The sequence below is a fragment of the Lissotriton helveticus genome, chromosome 7 (genome assembly GCF_964261635.1).
Source record: "Lissotriton helveticus chromosome 7, aLisHel1.1, whole genome shotgun sequence".
NCBI classification, from domain to species: Eukaryota; Metazoa; Chordata; class Amphibia; order Caudata; family Salamandridae; genus Lissotriton; species Lissotriton helveticus.
In genome coordinates, this window is record NC_136068.1 from 947,855,541 (window position 1) to 947,868,278 (window position 12,738).

General features: G+C 51.2%; 1 pseudogene; it reads left to right on the plus strand.

The window, feature by feature from the left end:
• Nucleotides 1–4,743: 4,743 nt before the first annotated feature.
• On the plus strand, nt 4,744–5,363 carry LOC144769354 (uncharacterized; annotated as a pseudogene).
• The last annotated feature ends 7,375 nt before the right edge of the window (nt 5,364–12,738 follow it).

Below are 12,738 nucleotides of genomic sequence, written 5' to 3' on the forward strand. Positions count from 1 at the left end.
GGAAATCTCAAAAATTGCAGGTGAGTCTTCGGGGCCGCGCCGATGTCAGGAGCGCGGCCCCGGATGACGGAGGGTCGCGTGCGAGGCGCGTTGCCAGGGGCGCCTCGCCGCGTTTCCAAGGGGCGGAAGGGGGCGGGGAACCGGGCGGGCGGCGGGATATGGATGTCGAGCGGGCGCGCGTGGAGTCGCGCGGCCGCTCGGGTGTTCGCGGGGGGGCTGTGAGGCGGAGCGGGCCCTCATTAGAGAGCGGGAGGCGCGAGGGGGGGCGGGGGACAAGGACGAAGGAGCGGGGGCGGGGCGGGAGGGAAGGGGGGAAGGGCAAGGACGGGGACGATGCTTAGGGGAAGACCAGGCCATGAGGAGGCGTTTGGAGAGCCCCTCGCCGGCCCGGCGGGGGGCGGGGGAGAGGGGTAGGAGCGAGGCTAGGAGAGGAGGGAAAGGGGGAGGGGCGGGGGCCGCAGGCAAAGGGGGGGGCCAGGTGGGGACAGCTGTGGGGGGACTGGGGAGTTACCAAGGGCATGGGGGGGTCCCCGATTCTTTTGGAGTCAGAGGAGAGCGAAAGGGAGTGGGAGGGGCTAGATGTGTTTTCGTCATGGGAGGAAGGGATCAGGTAGGCCCGCATGGCGGCGGAAAGGAGGGAGACGGTGGTGGAGGAGGCAGGGCCTTCAAGGCAGGCAGAGGTGGTTTATGGGCGGGTTGGCAGCGGGGAGCGGGCGGGGGAAGAAGCCGCGGGCGACGCGGGGGCAGGTGTAGGGGGGCTCTGTTGGAGCAAAGACGAGGAGGAGGGGGGGGCAGGGGAGAGCTGGGGGAAGTGGCGCTGGGCAGACGAGGCGGAGCAGTGGCAGGGGACCAGCACACCAGCAATACCTTTTTTATTACAGGGAGGTAGTCGGCGCGGGGAACCAGACTTGGCACGGCTTGGGGCGGCCCAGCGACGCCAAGGAGAAGGGAAGGCGGAGCCTCCGGCGGCGAGCCTGGAGACCACGCGGGATCGCGGCGCGACTGGCTCAAGAAGGCCCCAGGCGGGCTCGCCGGTCCCAGCACCCACAGGGCCCAAGCGGCTTGGGGAACAGCAGCATACCTGGAGCAACGCCAAAGAGGACTATTTTACTTTGTGCGAGGGCAGAGGCGAAGAGAGGGCCTCTGGCAGGTTTAGGTCGGCGCCGCCGGTGGCGCGCCGGAAATATAGATGGGGTGGTGTGGAGTTGGTGGAAGGAGAGGATAGTGCAGAGGAAGGTGAAGTGAGAGGGGGGCCGGGCGGACGGGGGCCCGGTAATGGTGTTGGCTCTTTGTTACAGGTGTCACGGGGCCTGGGTGCTGCGGCGGCCCGGACACAGTCGAGAGGTAGATCGGTGGACAGAGAGTCGAGGAGCGACGAGGGGATACGTTGCTTGCAGGTAAAAGCGGGATGGCGCCGCGGATGGTGTCGGTGGGGGTGGGGGGAGAAGGGGAGGTGGGGGCGGGTGGTAGATTATGCAAAGGGAGGTATGTGGCGGACCGGGGTGTGGGGACGGATGTGGCTGCGCTGGGGGGTTTGGGCGGGGACACTTCGGGGTTGCCGGAGGGGAAGGTGGTGAAACCGGATGTGGGGGGCAAAGCAGACGGCGCGGCAGCGGACAGCGCAGCAGCGGACAGCGCAGCAGCGGGCGGCGCGCCAGCAGCAGGGGAGGGCGCGAAAAAACCTGACAGCAAAGAGTTAAAGTTTAAACGACTTCCGTATATGGGGGTCACGAAGCCGCTAGGGGCGCATTTGATGGCAGTTACTAAAGAAAAGATATGGAAGGGAGAGTATGTGGAAATGTTAAAGCTCTTACATAGGGAGGTGCGGTCGAAGGAAGGGTCAAAAGAGGAGGAGTACGAGCTACAGAAGCGCCCGAGGGTGCCGCTTACAATCGAAAACTGGACGGCGGCATTTCTGATTTTCGCGAGTGTGTATTGCGAGAAATTCCCAGAGAGGTCGGTGTCCCTGTTTAAGTACATGGACGTTATCAGGAAGGCTCAGATTACTGGGGGGGGTATGCGTGGGCGCAGTACGACGAGGAGTTCAGGGCGAGAATGGCGTGGGACACGGAGGCACAGTGGGGCGAACTGGATTCCGATTTGTGGCAGCACACGATGGGTCTGGCGGGATCGGGCAAATCTATCTTCACCGCCAGCGGGCTCCCGATCATATATCAGCCCTTTCAAGGGCGCCCCACCCGTGGAGGGGTGGGGGCGGGAGCCAAGAGCCAGCCCGGGACCGCAGGGCCCTGCTGGGATTTTAATAGAGGGGCGTGTGCCAGGGAGCACTGCCGTTTTCGACACGAATGCTCAGCGTGCGGGAGGTATGGGCACCCGGCGACGCGATGCTGGGGCCCGACCGGGCAGCAGTATGGAGGCGCACACACGGCGGCGGGAGCAACACGGCCCGGGGGCGGGCAGCAGTCTGGGGGCGGTCGGGGTGGAAAGGGACCTGGGCCGAAGGGCTCATACGCCGGTTAGTGTGGATAAGTTGACGGCAGCCCTACGCAATTACCCAGACGCGGGGGCTGCGGAACGTCTACGGAGCGGGTTTCGAGACGGTTTTCGGCTAGGCTACGAGGGTCCGCGGGTGCGTCGGTGGGCGGACAATTTGAGGTCAGCGAGGGAGCACCCGGAAGTGATACAGGCTAAACTAGACAAGGAAGTCCAAGAGGGGCGCATGGCGGGGCCTTTTGAGGACTGGCCAATGACGGACTTGATAGTGTCCCCTATAGGTGTGGTGCCCAAGAAAGAGGCAGGACAGTTCCGGCTCATACAACATTTGTCGTGGCCAGACGGAGGGTCTGTTAATGATTTTATCAGCGAGAGCGAGGCCACAGTGGTGTACTCCTCGGTGGAGGCGGCAATGGCTTTGGTGGTGAAGGAGGGTAGAGGCGCAGTGATGGCAAAATGTGACATCAAGTCGGCTTTCCGGCTACTGCCTGTGCACCCAGACGACTGGGGCCTACTGGGGATTCAGTTTCACGGCCGCTGGTATGTGGACAAGGCGTTACCGATGGGCTGCTCGATGTCCTGCGCGCTCTTTGAATGTTTCAGCACGTTCCTGCAGTGGTTCTTTACGGAATGCACGGGTCACCAAGGAGTCACGCACTACCTGGATGACTTTTTCTTGGTCGGGGCGCCGGACTCCACGAACTGCCAGGTAGCTCTGGACAGGTTTCAGGAGATCATGGTGGACCTGGGGGTGCCGTTGGCACCGGAGAAGACAGTGGGGCCAGGCACGGCGCTGTCCTTCTTGGGCATTGAGATAGACTCACAAAGGATGGAGGCACGGCTGCCGGCGGACAAGAAGCAACAGATGCTGGGGCTGCTGCAGATGATGGTGGCCAGAAATAAGGTGACGGTGTTGGATGTCCAAGTGCTGCTGGGGCACCTCAACTTCGCGTGCAGGGTGGTGCGGGTCGGTAGGACGTTTTGCAGGCGCCTCGGCCGGGCTTTGGCGGGGAGGAGGCCTCCACATCATCGCGTGATATTATGGTCTTTGTTTTGCCATAGGTCTGTTCATTAGGTAGGGGGACATGGCAGGGCCGATAGGCTGCGCAAGGTCCTGCGCGTGTTGAAGGTTTCGTGGGTTGTTCATTAGGTAGGGGGACACGGCATTGCTGATAGGCTGCGCGAGGTCCTGCGCGTGTTGAAGGTTTCGTGGGTTCCAGCAATGGTTTTTACGGAACGAACGGGTCACTAGGGAGTTTCAGCCCTACCTGGATGACTCTTTTTCGTGGCGGGGGCCCGGACTCCACGAACTGCCAGGTGGCGCTGGACAGGTTTCAGGAGATCACGGAGGTCCTTGGGGTGCCATTGGCACCGGATACAGCAGTGGGGCCACGCACGGCGCTGTCACCTTTGTGTAAGGAGCTGGTCTCGGTGTTGCTGGAGGCACGGTTGCCGGCAAACGAGCAGCGACGGATGTTGAGGCGGCTCGAGGTGATGGAGCCAAACCACACAGTGCCAGTGTGGGAAATTCACAAGACAAGTGGGGCCAGGCACGGCGCTGTCCATTTTGGGTATTGAGCTGGGCTCGGTTTTGCTGGAGACACGTTTGTCGGCAGACAAGCAGCGGCGGAAGTGGAGGCTGCTAGGGGTGATGGAAGCAAGAACAAGGTACCAGTGTTGGAACTTCAAATGACAAGTGGGGCCAGGCACGGCGCTGTCAATTTTGGATTTGAGATGGTCTCGGTGCTTACTGGAGGTGATGGTGGCAAGGCACAAAGTGCCAGTGTTGGAAAGTCACAAAAACAATGGGGACGGCATGGCACTGTCAAATTTGGGTATTGAGCTGGGCTTGGTGTCGCTGGAGACACGGTTGCCGGCAGACAGGCGGCGGCGGATGTTGAGGCGTCTCGGGGGATGGAGGCAAGGCACGAGGTGCTAGTGTTGGAACTTTAAAAGACAGTGGGGCCAGGCACGGCGCTGTCGATTCTGGGTATTGAGCTGGTATTGGTGTTTACTGGAAGCACGGTTGCCGGCAGGCAAGCAGCGGCAGATGTTGAGGCGGGCGTGCGCGTGTCGGCGGGGGTGTGGGATTGGGAGTGGACGGGCGAAAATTTGGCACGCATTCTTTTCGAATTGGGGCGGCATCCGAGGCGCACCGTCAGGGACAGGGGAGGGGGGCCATCATGCGCTTGGGTAGGTGGACGTCAGATTGTTATCAACGCTACGTGCGCGGAGCTGACCCGGCGCGTGCGCGCGTTTTGGCATTGGGGGGACAGTGTTGATTGACATATGTTTCTCATTCCAGGTTCGGTGGCGGGGCCCTCGTCCCGAGAGATGTTGATCTGGATTGTGGGTCACTCATTTGTGAAGAGGGCGAAGCTGCAAGCGCAAGACAGCTATTTTGGGGATGGTTTGGGGTTCAATCCTGAGTTGTTCAAGGTGTTTTGGTCAGGGAGGGGGGGATGAGATGGAAAGAGTTGGTTACCACCCTGAATGGTTTAGTGTGCGGGGGGCGGTGCCCCGACGTGTTGGTCCTCCATTTGGGGGAGAACGATTTGGTGCGGGAGACAGGTTTGGTGCTGATGAGGGCGATGCGGCGGGATCTGGTAGAGCTGCGCAGGTGTTGGTCGGGGTGTACGGTGGTGTGGACCGAGTTGATACCGCGCAGAGTGTGGCGAGGAGCGGTGAAGCCGCAGGCGGTGGACAAGGCGAGGCGGAAGGTCAACGTGGAGATGGTTCGCTTTTGTCGTCATGTGGGTTTCACGCGCATATGGCACAGAGACATTAAATATGATGCGCCGGAGATGTTTAGAGGTGATGGAGTACATTTGTCCCGGATGGGAATGGATCTATACCTGTTGGAGCTTCGGGAGGTGTTGGCGAAGTTGTTGGGGGTACGGCGGGAGTAAGGTGTTGGTGACGGACAGCGAAGTGAAGGGGCGGGGGTGGGGGGGCAGGGAAAGGGGGGATGAGGTGTAACCACCTACCCCACTTTCCCTGGGTGGCGGAGTTTGGGTTGATGTTGGCCAAGTTTGGCTGGAGTTCGGGTCTTTATATTGATGTTTGGGGATTTGGGGAGCGGGAGCGGGGAAAGGGAAAACAGTTGTGGAGTTACATTAGAGGGGTTAGTTACAGTTGCAATAAGGCAGATAGGTCTGCAGGTTTTACAAGGTTTGGAGTTAAGATGTAGGGGAGAAAATGATACATGACGATGTTATGGAATTTGTATATCTGGATATGCAGGGTGGGGGGATTGTATCATGTGGGGATCGTAGGGGTGGAGGGAGACACAAACCTAAGGGGTCAGGTAACTAGATGTCTAGAGAGGTTTAGTTTTGTTAGGCGGTTGCCAGGGGTTAATACATGTGATGTGCACCTGTTTCAAATAAAGCGGCCTTTTACACACAAAATGGTAGTCGGTCTTGATTGCCCCCTTCATCCCTCCCAAGGGGGATTTTGGGGGCAGCCGAGCCTCGAGGTCTGCCCCCCGGGCAGGTTTGGGAGGGGGAAGGGGTTTCATGGGCGCGGCCATTTTGCCGCCGGATGGGCTGCCTGGGAGAGCCCAAAGGCAGCCCAAATCCTACTGAATAAGCCCAATTAACGGCTTCTTATCGGGTCTCCGCTTCCACCCAGCCACCATTTTAGGTATTGTAACCTGGTGGCTGGGTGTGTAGTGCTGTAGCTTGTCCCACCCGCCCACCCTTAAGTGAGGGTTTTGGGGGGGGGTGGAGTTTGGCGGCGGTTAATATCGGGCAGGTGGCATGTGTTTGGGACAGGTGCACAGGGAAAAATCTTGCTGTATGGTTTTGTCGCTTGGAGCAGGTGCAGGCGGAGTTTGGGTTGATGTTGGCCAAGTTTGGCTGGAGTTCGGGTCTTTATATTGATGTTTGGGGATTTGGGGAGCGGGAGCGGGGAAAGGGAAAACAGTTGTGGAGTTACATTAGAGGGGTTAGTTACAGTTGCAATAAGGCAGATAGGTCTGCAGGTTTTACAAGGTTTGGAGTTAAGATGTAGGGGAGAAAATGATACATGACGATGTTATGGAATTTGTATATCTGGATATGCAGGGTGGGGGGATTGTATCATGTGGGGATCGTAGGGGTGGAGGGAGACACAAACCTAAGGGGTCAGGTAACTAGATGTCTAGAGAGGTTTAGTTTTGTGAGGCGGTTGCCAGGGGTTAATACATGTGATGTGCACCTGTTTCAAATAAAGCGGCCTTTTACACACAAAATGGTAGTCGGTCTTGATTGCCCCCTTCATCCCTCCCAAAGGTTGTGTGAGAGAAAGGAGGGCTGAGCTTACAGAAGTCCCATGGGGAACGAAACATTTCCTGCTGGAATAGTACATTCATGTGTTATTGTATAATTGATACTAATTCCTTGTGCGCAGCTTTGACATCTAGATTCCTCCTTTCATCCTCACAGTACAGAAAGATGAAGGACCTGGGGTTAAATGTAGTTGTGCACAGAATTGCAATATGTCACTGTGGAAATCAGTTGTAGTCATGACGCTCAAGATGTGCGCGCCTCTTGCAGAGGGTCAATGACTTGAATGAATTTCATTTCGATTCATATGTGGGCACTTCATTTTCGTAGTACACGTACACAAAAGCGAACTACAATCTCTCACTAGACATGGCCACCGCTGGAGCAATGACCCTGCCAAACGCACAGTCGGAGAGGCACGCGGTAAGGTATGTGATGCCATGAGATGACGAAGTGTGCTAATTTACATATCCCTGGAGGTCACTCATCCACAAAGGTATACAGATCCCCACTCACGGAAATTCACGTAAGTTCACCAGTGTATGCGAAGAACAACTACCCTTACAGTGAATTGTATTAGGGGTAAAGTATTTAGTAGTTATACACTGCAAAAAAATTAATGTTATGCATGTAAAATACAGAGCATAGCATTATATTAATAGGGGGAGCCAGAAAAACCTGACTAAAAGCCCAACTCTAATTTACAGATTACATGCCACTTGTGAAGTCTCTAGTCGCTTGTAATAATGAAATGATGTATCTTCTCAACTGTGATCAAATATTACAGTTGTTTTGCGGTGCTTTAATGCCTGCTGCCAGAGCCAGTAGCCAACGTGAAAAGTATGTTATTGAGCATAGCAGCTGCAGTTTAAATAATTCAATGTTGATGAAAACTGACTTTCATTCTAATGATCTGTTTTTGCCTAAAAAAAACAAAAAAACTGTGATGAGCACAAAAGAGATATTTGTGGCAACATCTTTATTTTTTTCACATTAAGGTCATTATAGGAGAATAGAATTGCTCAACTTGTTTTCTACACGTTCTGAACCTCAGCACTTTTCTAATACGACTTAAATTAAATTGATTCTAGCATTTGTTTACAACAATTTACTAACTGTTTTTTGATTTGTTTTATTTCACACCAGTTTCCACTTTTATTTTTCATGTTTTGAACCATACTTCCTCTTCCATATTAACGAGCAGTACATCAAGGGTGTAAGCAATTTCCGGAAAGGGTAATGATGTGACCTTGTGTTATAATGAATATAATACCATCTGCCATACATTTTAAAGCTATTTCATGTCACCTTCAAGTTCCATGACCTTGTACAGGGACTTGGGCCAAGCCCCTCTAAATGGTCATGGAAATTCATTGGGGCAGATTTACAAGCCCCTTGCGCCGCTTATACGCCGCCATTGCGTCACTTTTGTGACCAAGCGGCGGCGCAAAAGATGCACCATGGTGCGGGGTATTTACAACGTGACGCATCTCCCAGATGCGTCACGTTGTAAAGCCCTGTGCCAGAAGAGGCGTAGCATCGCAGGGGGAGGCGTTCCTGCGCAGGAACGCCTCCCAAAAGTGGCTGAGTGAAATCTACAAGATTTTGCGCGTGCATCGCGCGTGCGACGCAACTCCAGCAATGCGCCGCTTTTACTGCACAGATGCGTGACACATCTGTACTGTTTTTGCCCCATGGTGCGCCGCATTGTAAATGCGGCGCATCATGGGTGGCGGAGCTGCGGCGCACAATTACTGGCGCTTCCTTGCCGATATGCAGGGATGCGCCAGTAATTGTAAATCTGCCCCTTAGAATCTTGCAATATTCGTATTTTGTACAGCAGGGAGAACATTGTACTATATATATAATTAAGCCTCCTGGTTAAACTTTATGATTAACTTTCAGATTTAAATTTAGACAGAAACAATATATTTCCTTGTCTTTATTTAGATTGGAAAAAATAGAGCTCATTTTTAGTCAAATCAAATCAAATAAAGCTTTATTCGGTTGTAGAGAAAACATCCGTAAAAGCACAATATATTTGCAACTGGTTAAAAAGAGTGCGATTAAAAAGGAGATAAAATATCATAGCAATGACAGTTTTTTAAAAATTAACAACAATTGGGTTTTCTCAGTGTTCCATTCCTCCTATAGGAAAGCACTTTTAACTCCTAATATGGAAGCTACGACAATTGGAGTATAAGATGCTAATACACGTACGCAGAATGAAACTATACAATCAACTTAAGAGCTCACAGGTTAAAAACTTCGAAATACCAAAGTTGATACAAAAGTGCAGCAGATTATGGGCAATGGCAAAACAGACCAACCTTGTTATCAAAGAAGAAACAGGCCATTATTACTCTAGATACTGCCTATGCTTAACGGCCGATTTCAGGAAGTTTGCTTTCGATTTAGCAAAAGGTTCAGCGTCTAGAAATTGAAGGGCAAGAAATGCTGGGCGACACCTGCGTAGGCCAATGATTTTTAAAATGAGAGTAAGCCACTGTTTCCTCAAATCCTGATAGAATTTGCAAAACAGGATTGTGTGGATCGTAGTTTGGGGGGAACTATCGTCACAAGGGCAAGGTTGAAGGAATTTTTCCCAGGTGTTCGTCTTAGGGAAGGTGACCAGATGATGAAAAATGTTTAGTCTTAGCCTGGTTAGCAAGAGTCTTTCATAGCCCGAAAACTCAAAAGTTAAATAGGGCTGGACCGTCATTGATGTTTGGATTTGTAGTGAGTGTTGCACGGTAGCTTTGGAAACCTCACTAGAAAGTCGTAGGGATTCAAGATAGGTCAAGCAAGCCTTTTTAAACCGCTTTCTTGATATTACTGCAATTGTGGAAGGAGAAATGTAATACTGTTGCATGCCAAGGTCGCTGAAGAATTGCCTAACATACGCTATCCAGGTAATTTTGTGTGCTTTATCGAGGGAAATACAGTCCTCAATTAATTCCCTGCAGAGAGAGGTTTCACTGGACGACCATATGCGGTGCCACAAAAGAAGGGGTTGGATCCTTATCAGATCTGTTACGTAAGTCAATCCCAATTCCACGTGACATGCATAGGTCGAAGTACCCTGCGGGACAGCCAGCAGGAATCTTAAAAAGTTGTTTTCCACCCTTTGCACCTCCTCAACCTTCGCAAAACCCCAGATCCCAGCCCCATATATTGCACTTGAAATACATTTTGCCCTATAGATTTCAAGGAGTTCTACCGTGGGGCGCCTGCCTAATTTATTTGCAAAGTTAACCAAGGCAGCTGTTGTCCTCTTAAAAGTAAGTTTCCTTGATTCAATGGCAAACTTCCAGGAGCATTTGTGATCAAATACTACGCCCAAGTACGGATACGTGATTGTGCTCTCCAGTTTTTGGTTTTCAATCTACATGGACTTAATGTTCTTCATCCTCGAACCTATGGACATAACAAATGTCTTTTTGATGTTTATCTTTAGGTCAAGGTTACCCATGAAATCGTGGTACTTTACGAGGGCAGGCTGTAACTCCATGGGGGTACGGGCTAAAATTACAGCGTCATCCGCGTAGAGTAGGATCGGTATTGGGCGCTTATTTATAATGGGGAGGTCCTTGCAGCCCGTAACCATTGCTTTTTCCAGGCCATTGGTATAAAGATTAAATAAAAACTGGGCTAGGACACAACCCTGCCATACCCTACGCTCTACTCTAAACACCTTTGTTAGCTCGCCCCCCACGCTGTATCTAACTCTAGCTGTGGCATCTGAATATAATTCTCGCAAGAATGTTAAAAGAGACGTCTCTATTCCCATATCAGCTAGGATGGTCCACAGCTTATTATGAATAACGCAGTCAAATGCTGCTGAAAGGTCAACGTATGCCATGTAAATGGCCCCTCCCTTCGCCTTTACACATTAACCAATTAATAGCGAAAGATTAAGGGCTTGCTCTATTGTTCCCAAACCCTCGTGGTACCCAAACTGCAGGTCAGACAGAACTTTCTTTTCTGAAGCCCACTGCTGGAGACGCTCTAGAATAACGCGACCGGCCACTTTCCCCAGCGAGTCCAACAGGGAAATAGGCCAGTAGCAGGATGGTGATTGGCGGTCCCCTTTTTTAAATATGGGCACAAGGATGGATTGGGACCATGAATCGATAAGGCCCACGTCACTTGTTGCCTGGAGGACCCTAGTTAGAATAGGCGACCAGAGTTCCATATTGAATTTAAAAAAGTCAATTGGAACCCCGTCGTGGCCCGGTGCTTTACCATTTTTGCTGGCGATCAAGGCTAACTCCACCTCCTCATGAGTTATATAAATGGACAGCGGAAAAGAAATCGAAATTGACCCCGAAGGAAATAATTGAGTTGCGGATGAAGGTAAGCTGAATATCCGCTCAAAATAATCAACCCACGTCTGTTCATCAATCGCAACATCAAGGGTGGGGTTAACCGTTGTATTCGTTAAAAAAGGAGACTTCACGACCTTCCAGAAGCCGGCACTGTCCCTTATGGAACAAGAAGTATGTAATTGGGTCCATAGGTCTTTTTTCAGCGTGTTCTTCCTAAGCTTTAGAGCCTGTTTATAGTTTTTCCGATGGACAGCTATTTCCTTAGGGATTCTGTCCTTTTTGTTTAATGCTACTTTTAGTTTCTGGTAGGCTTTCGTACAAGCACCAGCGAACCATCCCTTCTTACTAGTTTTTCCTGTATTCATATTAACGAAAAGGGATTCCCTAATCGATGTTATTAAAGTTAAAAAAATTAGCCAAAATGACCTCATTCGTGGTGGCTGGATCAAGACATTTCTCAAGCACTGGTCTTAGATTTGTAACCAGTTTGGTAGTAATGGCCAGGGGGTCCACCTTTTCCCACCTTAACGAATAGCCATTAAGTCTATCTAATGGGAGGTTATTTTGGGTTAACGTTGTCTTAATATTAAACCTCTCACCATTCTTGATGAGATTTAGGGTAATGCTGATTGGCTAGTGGTCACTAATAGTAATATCGTAGGTTTTACAATTAATCAGATCTTTTCGTGCTGTTACTGAGATAAAGATGAAATCAATTGCACTTGGCCTGCCTCTACCATTAAAAGTAGGTATAAACGGAATGGGAGGATTCACCAAATCATTAGCAAGGACAAGTTCTATACCACAGAGAGTTTCATTCAGACAATGCCCAGCCGGAGTGTGGGGAAAATGAGTTATCGGGTCGCCATTTTCATCCACAACGTCACAAACTGTGCTCACACTCTGCTTGCAAAGAGTCTGATTAAAGTCCCCGCCCCAGATTATGGTCAGCTCCTTCCGTACCTTAGCTGGAAATTCATAAAGGAAGACATTTATTTCCTTTATGGTTTTTATTAGGTCAACTATGGGAAGGTTGTTATAAAACTTCACAATGACAAGGGCTTTAATGTTACTGTGGTGTAGGATGAGGATTTGGAAATTTGTATCCAGTTTTATGGGGACTATGCTTGTAAAATGGAGGATGTTTGATACATAAATAGTTAATCCACCCTTGGCTCTGCCAGAGGAAGAGGGTAGTGCTGGAGAGAAGAATGTTCTATACCCCTCAATGTGTAGCTCTGATGGCGCCCATGTTTCCTGTAGGCATAAGATGCTAAAGCTGAGAACTAAGTCTAACCAGACGCCGTTCGCCACCTTTGCACGGAGGCCTGCGACGTTCCAAAATAGTATCTTCATATATGGAACATCTTTGTTTGTTACACGATCAATAATTGCTCCCGTGAATTCTTCATGGTGGGTGGCATTATTGATGGTTAGGAGGGGTTCTTTATTTGTATCATCACTATGTTCCACTTTACCTTTTTTTCTACAAAGGGTATGTGTGTTGGCCATACTATTTGAGATAGAGTCCCCGGGCTGAAGTCAATCCACCCTTTCCAGATCGGAGAGTTTGTCAAAGTAATTAAAAGTTGGAATATTGTATCTGGTTCCCCTTCCCTCTTCCAAGTCCGTATATGCAAGTTCCATTCGGGTCATAGTAGTTTGTAGGGAGGGGAGTTAAGGGTTGA